Raw genomic sequence first — 17,211 nt, forward strand, 5'->3', positions numbered from 1 at the left:
TCCTCCTGCCAGTGTACCCTGAGCTGGCCGCTGCTCCCGACACCGGGCTGGGGGGCCTGCCCGCTGCCCGCGGTCGGTGCGCAGAGCTCCAAAGCGCGTCCCTCCAACAAACGAAAACTCATAGGGACTTAGGGTTGGATTTCAACTTTTTTTTTTTTGGCTTGTAGTTTAGTGCTAGGTAGAGGGTTTGGGAGGTGTAGTCAATTTCGGTGCCAGTTTGATTGAGGCAACTGACATGACCTCTGCATCTCATCAGTAATGCAGAAATAACATTTTATCCATTTCATCGGGCCTTTTTTTTTTTTTTTTTTCGTTTTTTAGAAAATTGAGGTAAAATTCAAATAACATAAATTTCACCATTTTTACTCTTTCGAAGTGCACAGTTCAGTGGCTGTTAGTATGTTCACAATGTTGTGCGACCACCACCACCATCTAATCCCATTTTCATCACACCCCAAATAAACCCTGTACTCATTCAGTTACACCCATTCCCCCCTTCGCTCTGCCTCTCCCAGCTCCCAACTACCAATCTACTTTTTTGTGTTTGTGGCTTTATAGGTTCTGGACATTTCTTTTCTGGACATTTATCTTCCTTCCTTTTTTTTTTTTTTTTCTCTCTCTCTTCTTTCCTTCCTTCTTTTCTTCCTTCCTTCCTTCTTTCCTTCTTCCTTTCTTTTTTTGATAAAGTCTTGCTCTGACACCCAGGCTGGTTCAGCTCACTGCAACCTCCACTTCCTAGGTTCAAATGATTCTCATGCTTCAGCCTCCTGAGTAGCTGAGATTACAGGTGCCCACCACCATGCCCGGCTAATTTTTGTATTTTTAGTAGAGATGGGGTTTTATCATGTTGGTCAGGCTGGTCTCGAACTCCTGACCTCAGGTGATCCGCCCACCTCTGCCTTCCAAAGTGCTGAGATTACAGCCTTGAGCCACCCCACCCGACCGATGTGCATCTTTCCATGCGCTTGTTAGCCATTTGTATAATTGCTTTGGGGAAATGTCCGTTTGGATCATTTTGCCCATTATTTAATTGGGTTGTCTTTTTGCTGTTGAGTTATAATGGTGCTTTATATATTCAGGATATGAAGCCCTTAGAGAGATAAATTTGTTAATACTTTATTTCATTCTATGGGTTATCTTTTCATTTTCTTAATAGTGTCCTTGATGCTCAAAAGTTTTTTATTTTGACGAAACTCGTTTTATAGATATATTATTTTGGTATTATATCTAAGAATGCACTGTTAAATCCAGATCATGAAGATTTACTGCTATGATTTTTTTCTAAGTGTTTATTGTTTTAGCTCTTACATTTGGGTCATTGATTAATTTCGAGTTAATTTTTGTATTGATATATGTAGCCACATTGTTTTGCATGTGGCTATTTAATTGTTTAAGACACCATTTTTTCCCCATTGAATGAGCATGGCACCCTTGTCAAAGGTCAACTGATTGTAGATGTATGGGTTGATTTCTGGAGTCTTTATTCTTTTGATTCATACGTCTGTGCTTATGTCAATACCATACTGTTTTGATTACTGTCACTTTGTAGAACATGTTGGAATTGGGAAGTGTGAGACCTCCCACTTTGTTCTTCTTTTCAAGATTGCTTGGTTATTCAGTGTTCCTTGTAATTCCATATGAATTTTAGGATCAACTTAAGCATTTCTGCAAAAAAAGGAATTTGGGGTTTGCTTGACTTTGGGGAATATTGCTATTTTAACAATATTAGGTCTTTCAGTCTGTGAGCCTGGGATGCCTTTACATTTAATTAGGTCTTCTTTATTTTCTTTTAAACAATATTTTATAGTTTTTAGTGTAGAAGTCTTGTATCTCTTTAGTTTATTCCTAGTATTTTTTTCATTTTGATGTGATTGTAATGGAATGGTTTTCTTAAGTTCCTTTTACAATTGTTCATCTCTAGTGATTAGAAATACAACTTTTTGTTTTTTTGTTTTTCGGGTTTTTTTTGAGACAGGGTCTCACTCTGTTGCCCAGGCTGAAGTGCAATGGCACAATCTTGGCTCACTGCAACCTCCACCTCCTGGGCTCAAGGAGTTCTCGTACCTCAGCCTCCCAAGTAGCTAGGACTGCAGGGACACCCCATCACACCCGACTAATTTTGGCATTTTTAGTAGAGACGGGGTTTCACCATGTTGGCCAGGCTGGTCTCAAACTCCTGACCTCAAGTGATCCATCTGCCTCAGCCTCCAAAAGTGCTGAGATTACAGGTGTGAGCCACCACGCCTGGCTGAAATACAATTAATTTTTGTATGTTGATCTTGCTTTCTGCAACTTTGATGAATTTATTAGCTCTTGTGAGTTCTTTAGGATTTTCTATTTGTAAGATTTGTCCTCTGCAAATGGAGGTAGTTTTGCATCTTCCTTTACAATTTGGATGACATTGATCGATTGATTGCCTAATTGCTCTTCCAATATAAAATTGAAGTGATTAAACTAGACACCTTTGTCTTGTTTCTGATTTTTGGAGATTTTTCAGCCTTTCCCCATTGAGTATATAATGTTATCTGTGAGATCTTCATAGCTGCCCATAACCATGTTGAGGCAATGCCATTCAATTCCTACTTTGTTGAGTGTTTTCATCTTGAAAGGTTGTTGTATTTTATCAAAAGCTTTTTCTGCTTCAATCGAGGTTGTCATGTGTTTTCCCCTTTATTCAGTTAATACGTTATAGTGTATTGATTTATTTTTGTATGTTGAGTCAGCCTTGTATTCCTGGGAAAAATCCCACTTGGTCATGTGGTATAATCCTGTTTACCTAAAAGGAAGAAACTGTGGCAAAATTAGTATAAGTAGAGATTAATTTTTTGGTAAAAATGGAGAACTGGAGGAAGAAATTATGCTTCAGAAGAAAACTATAGTGCACTTGTTATTAGATTCTAACCTTGTCCCTTACAATTAGTAGCAGTTAGAAGAGGATTTTAAAGGCAAAAGGGAGGACAGTGAGTGGGCTGGTGCAAAGTTTTTTGTCAAGAATTCCTATTGGTTTTCAGAAATAACGTTGATTATTGATTGGCTATCTATCGTTAAGATATAGGGTGTGGGTTATAGTGTCTGATGTGTATTATTAAGTTAATTTATAACTACTTGTGGCAATATCTAGCAGTTTCAAGAGGTAAGTACGTAGCTCAAGGGGGAAGTAGGATTTGATAGTTGTCTTTTTTTTTTTTTTTGAGTTGGAGTTTCAGTCATGTTGCCCAGGCTGGAGTGCAATGGCACTATCTTGGCTCACCACAACCTCTGCCTCCCAGGTTCAAGTGATGCTCCTGCCTCAGCTTCCTAAGTAGCTGAGACTACAGGCACGCACCACCACACCCGACTAATTTTTTTGTATTTTTCGTAGAGACAGAGTTTCTCCATGTTGGTCAGACTGGTCTCAAACTCCCGACCTCAGGTGATCCAACCACCTCGGCCTCCCAAAATACTCAGATTACAGGCGTGAGCCACCACACCCAGCAGCTGTCTCATTTTAATGTCTCTCTAGGGGCCTGATAATTTAAAAAGATTCACATTCTTCAGATAAAAGTTCTTATTTCTCCCCTTTTGATTAAAAACGTTTCATCTTGAAAGTGTTAAGTGTGTTCGTCGTCACTGGAAAAGCTCATTTCTGAGTAGTCCTCAAAGTCATTTATCTCTATCTGATGTCACTTGTTGAATCATCTCTAGTCTTTGGCATCCTATGAATTCAGTTTTCTCAGAGGTAAAGCATACATAATAGAAACATAACAAACATAAGGATTATAGTTAAAAAGAAAATTTGTATGCCAGAATGAAAAGAAAAAACTGATTGGAGAGTCAATTAAAAGCATCATGAAGAAAATTAAAACCGAATCTTTTAGAGACTTGTAAGCCGGAAATAGTTTAAGCCTTATTCCAAATTATAGGAAAAAAAATCAAAAACATTGTTCAAGGATAGAATCTAATAACAGATACATATGTTGTTTTCTTCTCACGCATAATTTTTTTTCTTTCTCTACTTCTCCATTTTTACAGAAAATAAATCTCAGCAAGACCAATTTATTTGCAAATTTTTTAAAATTATAATTTCAACTTTTAGATTAAGAAGGCACATGTGCAGATTTGTTACATGAGTATGTTTCATGACACTGAAGCTTGGGGTACGATTGATTCCATCACCCAAGTTATGAGTATAGTACCCAATAATGTTTCAACTCCTTCCCTGCTCCTTTCTTCCTCCCTCTGGTGTCATGAGTACCCAATGTTTAGCTCCCATTTATAAGTGAGAATGTGTAGTATTTGATTTTCTGTTCCTTCAATAATTGGCTTAGGATAATGGCCTCCAGCTGTATCCACATTGCTGCAAAGGATGTAATTCCATTCGTTTTTATGGCTGTATAGTATTCCATGGTGTATATGTACCACATTTTCTTGATCCAGTCCACCATTGATCAGCACATAGGTTGATTCTATGTCTTTGCTATTGTAAATGATGCTGCAATGAACATACAAATGTATGTGTCTTTTAGTAGAATGATTTATTTTGCTTTGTGTATATACCTAGTAATGAGATTGCTGGGTCAAATGGTAGTTCTGTTTTAAGTTCTTTGAGAAATCTCCAAACTGCTTTCCACAGTTGCTGAATGAATTTACATTCTCACCAACAGTGTGTAAGTGTTTTCTCCACAGCCTTGCCAGCATCTGTTTTTTTGACTTTTTAATAATTGCCATTCTGACTGACATGAGATGGTATTCCTTTGTGGTTTTTATTTGCATTTCTCTGATGATTGGTGATATTGAGCATTTTTTCATATATTTTTTGGTTATTTGTATGTCTTCTTTTGAGAAATGTTTGTTCCTTTTGCCCATGTTTTATTTGGGTTATTTGCTTTTTTGCTTGTTGAATTGTTTCAGTTCCTTGTAGATTGTGGATATTAGACCCTTGTCAGATGCATAGTTGCACAATAAATTTGGGGCTTATGACACTTGGCCTGATTACTTGCATAAAATGCAATGAGCATAGTGAACGGCCATATAGGCTTTTAAAAGTTGTCTTTGCTGAAACTTTTATAAGAAATTTTGGATTAGACTTTTAAAAGTCTTGGGGCTAGGAAGCCAAGCCAAGTATTTGCCATCAGACTGTATCTATAATACCTGTATAAACTGGGTTAATTTTTCTCTTCTTGAGTTCCCAAAATATACTGAGGCTCATGGCCCTGTCAGAAAATGACATTCTTTACTGCAAGGACAGAAACCATGTAAGGGAACTATGTAGACAAGGAACCATGCCAGACTTTCCAGAGGGCTTTTTATCAGCATTATAAAGTTAATCTCAATTCCTCAAAGCAGTCTGGTCATCTCTGAAAATATGCCATTCCAGTCAAAGCCCTGATAGAATAGCCAGTGTATCTAAGTACATCCTGTTACAAAATAAAACAGATTCTTACTGAACTTATGCAAATAACTATTTTGTCATAAATTAAGAATACTCACAGTTTTCAAATTTTGGAGAAATCCAGTAGTGAGAAAGACAAATACTTCAAATTTGCCCACAAAGGTATATTCACCGAATTTTTGTAAGCTATGAATCGCTCAAAAGAAAAAAATTTTCTTAACTCTGGAAAACAAAACATAAAAAGAGTCAGCAATGTTTCAAACAAAAAAGTTATTAAAAATATCTTTGTCCTTTATCAGTTTAGTCTCATGTAGTTATTATTCCCCTTGATGTTGGATTAGCAACCCTCATGAATGCGTCAGCTTTTTTATTAAAGCCCTGGAAGTTTTTACCCACTCTAGTGGTGTGATCTCCAAAGTTAACAGAATCCTGGATTCATGAGTATTTGTCATAGTTCTTTCCATGAAATTGCTTAAAGAAGAAGCAAATTTTGGACAGTAGCTGATTATAAACCACTTTTGAGAGGAATCAGAGTAAAACAATAATTGTGAATGACAAAAGTCTTAGAACAGCCATGGCTAAAGACTTTCTTTTTTTTGAGACAGAATCTTGCTCCTTTGCCCAGACTGGAGTGCAATGGTTCGATCTCAGCTCACTGCAACCTCCGACTCCTGGGTTCAAGCAATTCTCCTGCCTCAGCCTCCCAAGTAGCTAGGATTACAGGTGCCTGCCACCATGCCCAGCTAAACTTCTTTGTGTATTTTTAGTAGAGACAGGGTTTTGCCATGTTGGCCAGCCTGGCCTTGGACTCCTGACCTCAGGTGATCCACCCATTTCAGCCAACCAAAATGTTGGGATTACAGCCATGTGCCACTACACCTGGCCTAAAGACACAATTGACAAGGAAATTTATTTCTGTGTCATACAATTTAACATCATTATAATGACTACTGATAACATATACGAAGACATATCAGAATTGTAGGAATTTCTTACAGTTTTGGGACATACTTTAATAACACACTTATTCATATATAACTCAAAGAAAGTTTAGCACCATTTCTTATTTGACTGTGCTCCTTATATGATTTTAACATATTAAATGAGAATAGGACAATTGGTTGCTTATTTAAAAACCAAACAGGAAGACCAATGTAAATTATTATTTTTTTAATACTTTAATTTCTAGGGTATATGTGCAGATCTTGCAGGATTGTTACATAGGTATACACATGCCATGGTGGTTTACTGACTCCATCCACCTGTCACCTACATTAGGTATTTCTCCCAGTGTTATTTCTCCCTGATCTCACCACCCCGATATCCCTCCCCTAGCCTCCCACCCCCCAACAGACCCCAGTGGGTGATGTTCTCCTTCCTGTGTCCTTGTGTTCTCATTTTTCAACACCCGCCTATAAGTGTGAACATGCAGTGTTTGTTTTTCTGTTCTTGTGTCAGTTTGCTGAGAATGATGGTTTCCAGATTCATCCATGTCCCTGCAAAGGACTTGAACTCATCCTTTTTTATGGCTGCATAGTAGAGAAATGCAAATCAAAACCACATTGCGATACCATCTCATGCCAGTTAGAATGGCAATCATTAAAAATCAGGAGACAACAGATGCTGGAGAGGATGCGGAAAATTAGGAATGCTTTTACACTGTTGGTGGGAGTATAAATTAGTTCAACCATTGTGGAAGACAGTGTGGCAATTCCTCAAGGATCTAGAAATAGAAATAGCATTTGACCCAGCAATCCCATTACTGGGTATATACCCAAAGTATTATAAATCATTATATTATAAAGACATGCACACGTATGTTCATTGCGGCACTGTTGACAGTAGCAAAGACCTGGATCCAACCCAAATGCCCATCAATGATAGACTAGATAAAGAAAATGTGGCACATATACACCATGAAATACTATGCAAAGTATTCTTTAGATGTTTGGTGGAATTCGCCCTTGAAACCATCTTATCCCAGCCATTTCTTTGCTGAGAGGTTTTTAATTACTGATTCAATATCTTATTTTAGGTTTATTGAGATATTTAAATTGTTCTTGAGTTATCAGATATTTTACTTGTTCTTGAGTTAGTTTTGTAATTTGTATGTTTCTAGAGATGTGTCCTTTTCATCTAGGTTATAAATTCTGTCCTTTTCATCTAGGTTATCAATTGTCCTACATTTGTTCATAGTAATCTCTTGTAATCTTTTTTTATTTTTGTAAGATTGGTAGTAATGTATTCTCTTAGTTTCCCGATTTTAATAATTTGAGGCTTCTTCTTATTATTTTGGTCAGTCAATATAAAGATCTTTGACCTGTGTTGATCCTATAAAGGGATTGTATAGTTTCCCTGGTCTATTATTTTTATATTCTCTATCTCTGTTTTAGTCTTTATTATTTCGTGCCTTCCACTGGCTTTGGGTTTGGTTTGCTCTTCTTTTTCTAGTTTTTAAGGTGGAAGACTAGATTATTTGTTTGAAATAGTTTTAAATGTAAGAATAAATGTGAAAAAGCTAAACTGCTTTTATTGTATCTCATAAGTTTTGGTATGCCATATTTTTGTCTTCATTCATATCAAAGTATTTTCTAATTTATCTTGCAATTTTTTCTTTGACTTGTTTGTTGCTTAAGCTTGTGTTGTCTAATTTAAACATACTTGTGTATTTTCAGATTTCCTTCTGTTACTGATTTCTAATTTTGTTCCATTCTAGTCATGGATGCTTCATATTATTTTAATTTTTTAGAATTTATTAAGACTTGTTTTGTGGCCTAATTAATGTTCTATCCTGGATAACTTTCTTATGTGCACTTGAGAAAAAAATTGTATTTTGTTATTGTTGGGTAGAGTATTTATGCCCTGAGGTCAAGTGGTTTATTTTGTTGTTCATATCTTATATTTACTTGATCTGTGTAGTTGTTCTATAATTATTTAAAGTGGAATATTAACATCTCCAGCTACTATTGTTGAAATGTTCATTTGTCCCTTAATTCTGTCAGTTTTTGCTTCATATATTTTAGGGCTGTGTTGATAGGACCATATATGTTTGTTATTTTTATATCTTCTCCATGAATTAACCCATTTAACAGTATATAATGTCCTTTGTCTCTTATAACAGTTTTTATCTTAAAGTCTATTTTGTCTGACATTAGTAGAATCATTCCAGCTCTCTTTTGGTTACCATTTGCATAAATATATTTTTCTGTCTTTTAAAATTTTAATTTATGCCTTTAAATTTAAATTGAATCTGTTATAGGTAGTATATGGTTGGATCATGCTTTTTAAAATCCATTCTGCCAATCTCTATCCTTTAATTGGAGGAGTAATTTATTTATATTTAATTTAATTATGGATAAGAAAGGACATACTTTTATCATTTTGTCATAAGAATGTCACAAGAATTTACCTATTATGTGGAAACTTACATATCAGGTGGAAGCTTATTAGGTGCTACCTCCTCACTCAGGTGGCACCCTCTCTTCTGTCAAAGCATCTTACAAATATGCTTTTTGCTCAGACTTGTAATTTCATCTTTTTTTCCAGTATTCTGAACTCAGTCTCGAAGTCTCACAATGACAGTACAGAACCTTATTTTTTAAACATGTTTCTTATTTCCATACATATATTCATAAACTATTATACATTTTTAATTTAGTATTTAGAGGAATCTCAGTTAGTATCAAGTTTGTTTCTCTGAAGATGTATGCCCTTTCTTTATCCTTTTTCCACTGTTGAGTCCTAGGCTACATTTCCTATCACAATCTTGCTTTTTCATTGGTTATATAGAATAAAGTGTATAAGAAATAATCAGCATTGGTTTCCTGTTCACATCAGATGACAGGAAGACAGATTATATGGATATCAACTTTCCCAAAAGGATTTTCCAAAGCTGTAATTATCAACATAAACTACGTTTCAAGAAATGAGAGATAGTATACTTATGTTAAAAACAGAGGGTTTGTGAGAATGTTACAGCTTTTAAGTTTCTCTGTTTAATTTTATCAACTTGGGATACTTTTGTTATCCTGGGACAGTTCATTTCATATAAAACATGCTAACATTATCTATTTTTTTTTTCCAGCCCAGGCTGGAGTGCTGTGTTTGGCTCACTGCAATCTCCACCAGGTTCAAGCAATTCTCCTGCCTCAGCCTCCCAAGTAGCTGTGATTATAGACACTTGCCACCACACCCAGCTAATTTTTCTATTTTTAGTAGAGATGGGGTTTCACCATCTTGCCCAGGCTGGTCTTGAACTCCTGACCTCATGATCTACCTGTCTCGGCAGCCCAAAGTGCTGGGATTACAGGCATGAGCCACCGCAGCAGGCCTAACATTATCTTTTTAATCACAGATTGGAACAATACTTTTAAAAACTTTCTACTTGATTCATTCCTGCTGTTACCCATTTATAACCTTGGGATGAGCATCAGCAAATACTATTATATCTGAGAGATGAATATGTTGTGTTCCTCCTTGAAAAATATTCCTAACTCCATAAATTGCAGTAAAGAAAGTATCTGAGGCTCTACAAGTCTCATCAGAGCTACTGGTAGTCAATTACTTATTACATGTGAATAATTCTACCTATATTATTATGAATCTTGACAGTAACTCAAGTTATATGTTGTTACCCTCATTTTGAAAAAAACTAAAGCTTACACAATGTAAAAACTTGCTCCATATCACAAAATTTGTACAAGATAGCACTAAAATTTAAAGCTTATATGCATAATGCATTTTCTCTGTGGGAAAGAATCTCTGTGATTAGTATCTATATTGTATTATACATTAATCTTAATTGAGGGGAAAGCACTTGAAAAATATAACACGCTTTTATGATGAAACTTCTCAGCATCTTTTCATGTGCTTATTTGCCACACATGAATCACCTTTGCTGAAGTGCCCGGTAAACTTTTTCTTTATTTACTGTCAAATTGGTCTTTTTTGTTACTATTGGGTTTTGAGAATTATTTGTACATTTTGAGTATCAGTCCTTTGTCTGGCATGCTATTTGCAAATATTTTGTCCCAGCCTATGGCTTGTTTTTTTATTTCTTCACAGCATCTTTTAAGAACCAAACATTTTTAATTGTGATGAAGTTTAATTTATCATTTTTTAGTGAATTGTGCTTTCAGTGCCATATCTAAAAAACTTTGCCCAATACAGAGCCACAAAAACTTGACTGGATGTCTTCTTCTACAAGTTTTACTTAAGAGAAATGAAAGTATATGAGCATAGAAAGACTTGTATGCAAATATTTGTAAGTAGCTTTAATTGTAAAAGCCAAAAATTGGAAATAACCCAATGTCCATCAACATGTGAATGGGTAATCAAACTGTGAAGTACTCATATAATGGAATACCCACAGCAATAAAAAGGGGTGATCACCAAAAAAGAGATTTTTTCAGCAAATGAGGACTAGAATGAAACATTTTCAGTTTGAGTAAGAAAATATCTAAATATCTATTACCGATATCATCACTTTTAAGGCAATACCCATTGTGGTAGCATGAAATACATAAAGCATTTAGGGAAAATTTCAACAAAAGATGTGCAGAACCTGTACACTGAAAACTGAAAACATTGCTGAGAAAAATTAAAGAAGACTTGAGTTAATGGAGAAATATACCTTATTCATGGATCGGAAGACTCAATATTTTCAAATTGTCAATTGTCCCCAAATTGATTTATACACTCAAAACAATCTCAATCAAAATCCTAGAGGCTTTTCTTTTGGTAGAAATTTAGCTGATTCTAAAATTTATATGGAAATTCAAAAGAACTTGATTGTCCAAAAATCCATATTTTCTTAATTGCAAGACTTTGTACCAACTCATTTTAAAACTTACTATAAAACTACAGTAATTAAGACAATGTGGTATTAGTATAAATAGAGACATAGATGATGGATGGATGGATAGATAGAATATGATACAGAGTTTAAAAATAGGTTCACACATATACGGACAATTGATTTTAGGTTCAAAAGGACTTGATTATCCAAAAATATATTTTTTTAATTGCAAGACTTTGCAACAACTTATTTTTTTGTTTTTTATTTTTTAATGAATGGGAGGTTTTATGTGTTGCTGAGGTTGGCCTCAAATTTGTAGCCTCACCTCCTCAAGCGTCAGAACTACTGGTCTGAGCCACTGCGGCTCCCTGCACCAACATATTTTAAAACTTATTATAAAACTACAGTGATTAAGACAGTGTGGCATTAGCATAAGTAGAGACATAGAGGATGGATGGATGGGTGGATGGATGGGTAAGTAAATAGGTAGGTAGATATATGATTGATAGATAGATACATAGATAGATAGAATAAGGTACAGAGTCCAAAATTAGACTCATACATGTATGGTCAATTGATTTTGGATTAGGTGCCAAAGTAATTCAAGGGAGAAAGGATAGTCATTTCAATTAGTGGTCACGACCCTAACCTATAAAAGCTTGTGCTTATTTAATACCTAACGACAGACAAACAAACAAAATCCCTATAACCTCTTAAACCTGTCCCAGTGGGAAGAAGGTTGTGAAAACCGTGCATTCTAAAAGACAGCATAGATTGAAACGCCCACTTTAGATGCACCAAAAGAAACGCAAATCTGAGTGCTACAGAAGACAATGAACAAGGGAATCTCTCACAGAGAGCAGGTGAGGATTCTGCAAAAAGGAGAATATGGAACACAGTGCCAATGGCAGTAGATCCATCATGAATTGGGAAATACTGGAAAAAAAAAAATCTCTGAGAACAAGACCTAGTCAATAGGGGGATATAAATAAAGAGGCTTGAAAATGTAGAAAGCTATAAATGTTAATCTTGAGAGGTATTACTTTAGAGGTAGAGAGAAGCAACTGAGAAAATAGAAGTGCCCCTTCGAATTAGGGTAGTGAAGGGAAATAAGGACACATCCAGCATAATTTAACTTCCTACAGATAGTAGCAAGAATCACAGAATTGAGTTACTTCATCCCCTTACAAAAAGTTGTTTATTTTATTTTATTTTATTTTTGAGACGGAGTTTTGCTGTTGTTGTCCAGACTGGAGAGCAATGGCATGATCTCGGCTCACCGCAACCTCCGCTTCCTGGGTTCAAGCAATTCTCCTGCCTCATCCTCCCGAGTAGCTGGGACTACAGGCACGCACCATCATGCCCAGCTAATTTTTGTATTTTTAGTAGAGACAAGGTTTCACCTTGTTGACCAGGATGGTCTCGATCTCTTGACCTCGTGATCCACCCGCCTCGGCCTCCCAAAGTGTTAGGATTATAGGCGTGAGCCACCGCGCTCGGTGCAAAAAGTTCTGTTTATTAAAGAAACTATACTTCGCTGTATTAATAGAAGAGGATGAATATGTACTAACAAGCTTAGCAAACTAGGCAAAATATTACCATTCCTCCATTAAATCACTTGTTAGCCCAGATAATCAATTTAATATGCCGTAAGAGGGAAGCAGAATATCAAAATACTTCAATTGATGAAAATTCCTTTCCCTCACCTGCCAAAGATAACTAACCACAAAGCAGAAGGAAATAGAAACTAAATACCAATATACAGGAAACTGAAGAACGATTTGTCAGCAAAATGGTAGAATGGGCATAAGTTCTAATTTCCACCTCACAAAAACTTCAAAAAATAAGCAGAAACTGTCAGAACCAATTTTGTCAGAACCATGGAAAACAATAAAAAGTTTATAGCAACCAAATAAATACTGAACCAAGAAAAAAGTCACTTCAAAACAGTGGGTAGTTTTGTGATGATTTTACACGCCCTTGCCCCTCCTCCCTTCCCGGCACTGGTGTGGTCGAGGTTGTGGTCTTGAAGCAGGGGTAGCCGGCAGTCCCAGTGTGGGACCCTTCTCCCTGACTCTGGAGGGTGCAGAGCAGAATTTATTCACAAATCATTTTTTTTTTATTTTTTAAATTTTACTTTAAATTCCGGGATATATGTGCAGAATGTGCAGGTTTGTTATACAGGTATACATGTGCCATGGTGGTTTGCTATACCTGTCAACCCATCATTTAGGTTTTAAACCCCACAGGCATTAGGTATTTGTCCTAATGCTCTCCCTCCCCTTCCCCACCACCCCCCACCTGGCCCCGGTGTGTGATGTCCCCTACCCTGTTTCCATGTGTTCTCAGGAAAATGATGAATTATAATTACATGCAACATGAGTGAGGTTTACAAACAATATTAAGTGAAGAAGAAAGAAGAGAATGAATACTGGATGATTCCATCCATATAAAATTCAAAAGTGGAAAAATCCAAATCACAATTTTAGTGGTACATGTGTAGATAAAAAGGGAACTGCTCAAATAGCAATAAAGGCAATGGCTACTTTTTATAGAAGACAGACGCTGGGAAGCAGCACATGGGAATGTATGGGTCATTATTACTTGACCTGTATAGGGTGGTTTCGTGTTTATTTGCTTTAAATAATTCATTAAGCTCAATGTTTGAAATATTTTATAATATTTATTTATGTGATCATGAAGGCAATACATGCCTTTCTTAAGACTAACATTAAGAAAAATCCCACACTGTTACAAATGTGTTTTTTCAAACATTTTTAATCCCAGTTAATTTCACTTGCTATAATCTACAAATATGCAATAAAAGTGTAAATACAAATGTTTATTCTAAATTAGGAATAGACACCATCCTCTTTCCTCTTACTCCACCAGCAGATCCTTACTCACCTGTATAATAAACTAGAATATGGCTGGGCATGGTGGCTCACACACTTTGGGAGGCTGAGGCAGGTGGATCACGAGGTCAAGAGATCGAGACCATCCTGGCCAACGTGGTGAAACCCTGTCTCTACTAAAAATACAAAAGTTAGCCAGGCATGGTGGCGCATGCCTGTAGTCCCAGCTACTTGGGAGACTGAGGCAGAATAATCACTTGAACCCAGGAGGTGGAGGTTGCAGTGAGCGGAGATCGTGCCATTGCACTCTATCCTGGGCAACAAAGGGAGACTCCATCTAAAAAGAAAAAGAAAAAAGAAAAGAAAAAAACTAGAACACATGGCCTGACTTTGATGATTTATACAAATTTCCTGTTTCACATGGCATGGGGTTACATAATTACAAGAATAGCATTAGTGTGAGGCTATTCTTACTTTGATTATTCTCATTATGATTAATCCTTATTGTTGTTGATCTCGTTCTTATTGTGATTATTCCTGTTGTCCTCCCCACGAAACACACTGTGCATGCCCACACACTGCCGGGAGGAAAACCTCCTGGCTCATAGTCTCAGCACTGCGTTTGGGAAGAAAGTCTCGTAGTAACATTAGGCATTTATTTATTTATTTATTTTATTTACTTATTTATTGAGACGGAGTCTCGCACTGCCTGGGCTGGAGTGCAGTGATGCAATCTCAGCTCACTACAACCTCCATCTCCCCGGTTCAAGCAATTCTCCTGCCTCAGCCTCCTGATTAGCTGGGATTACAGGCACCCACCACCATGCCCAACTAATTTTTTTTGTATTTTTTTAGTAGAGACGGGGTTTCACTATGTTGGCCAGGATGATCTCAAACTCCTGACTTCGTGATCTGCCTGCCTCGGCCTCCCAAAGTGCTGGGATTACAGGTGTCAGCCGCCGTGGCCGGCCGTATTTTTTATTTTTTTAATTTTAATTTTTGAGACAGAGTCTCACTCTGTTACTCAGGCTGGAGTTCTGTGGCATGATTTCAGCTCACTGCAACCTCCACCTCCTGGGTTCAAGCGATTCTCCTGTCTCAGCCTCCTGAGTAGCTGGCATTACAGGCATGCACAACCACGCCTGACTAATTTTTGTATTTTTAGTACAGACAGGTTTTCACCATATTGGCCAGGCTGGTCTTGAACTCCTGACCTCAGGTGATCTGCTCACCTTGGCCTCCCAAAGTGCTGGGAATACAGGCATGAACCACCACACCTGGCCACATTAGACTTTTTGAAGACTCAAGTGTTTTACTTGGGCAAGTGAACTGGCTAATATTTGTGCCCTCAATCATTGCTATGAACCCCACATAGTAAGACTAGTTCATGAAGAATAAATCTGCTGAAAGCAATAGCTATATCATGGATACCAAAGAGATTGATTAGCAGGTCATATCTCCTTTCATATTAACCTCCTCTATCCACCCCTCCAAGTATATAATTAAGTAAACATAGCAATATTTTGGTGATTTCAAATGAAATGTGTAAGATTATTCACCTGTCTTATTATTCTTTCTTAGGTAGTGTCTTACAAAAACGATGAGTTCGTGTCCTTTGTAGGGACATAGATGAATCTGGAAACCATCATTCTCAGCACAGAACAGAAAATCAAACACCGCATGTTCTCACTCATAGGCGGGTATTGAACAATGAGAACACATGGACACAGGGAGGGGAGCATCACACACTGGGGTCTGTCGGGGGGCACTAGGGGAGGGACAGCGGGGGGTGGGGAGTTGGGGAGAGAGAGCGTTGGGAGAAATGCCAGATATAGGTGATGGGGAGAAAGGCAGCAAATCACACTGCCATGTGTGTACCTATGCAACAATCTTACATGTTCTTCACATGTACCCCAAAACCTAAAATGCAATTAAAATAAAATAAAATAAAAAACAAAAAACCCCCACAAGAACCAAGGGATCCTTAACTGCTACATCCCCAGCGAGGACTGCGGAAAGGTGATGACGGTAGAATCTTGCCCTTCTAACATTGCGTGTTAAGACAGCCCTAACGATTGGGAGTATTTGGGATTCGGGCATGTGAATTGTGAGTCTGGCATTGTGGGAAGAGCAGCAGAGTTAGGTCACTTTCCAAACACCGCTAGAGTGTGTCTTGATTTCTTCCCTAAGTCCGACTATTACTCCATGATCATCAAGAGAATGGGAACAGAAAATGGCCTCCTCTCACTTTCTCAATTCTGTTCTTCCACTTTCTCATCTCTCCCTTCTGTGCCTTTTGTTCTCCAGCATATACTTGGCAGGAACTGGGGGCGTGGAGGAGAAGCTCATCTGAGTTGGGGTCTGAAGAGGAAATTGCAACGGTAACTGCGTTTTTGTTGCTCTTGTTAAAGGTGTTAGGTATTTTGGAAGAAGCTAAAGAGCAATTTGATTCAGAAGACTACTCCGTCAGTCAGATCACACTGGAACAAGTCTTCCTGACCTTCCAGCTTGGGTGACAGCAAGACTCCGTGGAAAGAAAAGAAAGGAGGAGAGAAAGAAGAAACAAAGAAGAAAAAAAGAAGTGCCGTATACGTGAGTCTCAAGAAACTCATCTGCTCGTCAAGCTGGGCTGGTCTGAGTCGTTATTTGGTCTCGTGGCTCCTTCCCAGTTTGGGGAGGGATGTTCTATGCAGTCCTGGGTTTTTCCCCAACTAGGAAGAGAAACTCCTGGTCCTGCAGTGTTCCTCTAGCGCCCTCTCCTGACAAAGCGTAACTTCGGAGCTGGAGCAATATTCTCGTACCCGGCGCAGCCGTGGAGAGTGAATTTGCCAGGTGACCGAATCAGAACCTGCGATTCTAAATAGGGAGCTACACTGGACACGACAATTGGGTTGGGGTCGGCCAAGAGGAGCAAGCATTATAGAACTGCCGAGCATGAGAAATACACGGAGGTGGAAACGCCGGGGTGGCTGGCGGGTGAAAGCAGCGGGCGCAGATGAAGCGGGTCCCACGCGCTGAACCGTCCGGGACTGAAGTCGCAGGGGAGGCGCAGGCTGGAGAAAGGGACGCGAGGACGGCGCGCATGGCGCGGGGTCTGCCCCAGGATGGAATCCTTTGAATGGTCCGCATGAGGGGTTTGCAGGACCCCGTGCCTTTGGGAAGTTCTCTGTTAACCCCAGTAGACCCTG

This window comes from Sapajus apella, unplaced genomic scaffold (genome assembly GCF_009761245.1).
Source record: "Sapajus apella isolate SASKATOON/1434 unplaced genomic scaffold, GSC_monkey_1.0 scaffold51, whole genome shotgun sequence".
NCBI lineage: Eukaryota > Metazoa > Chordata > Mammalia > Primates > Cebidae > Sapajus > Sapajus apella.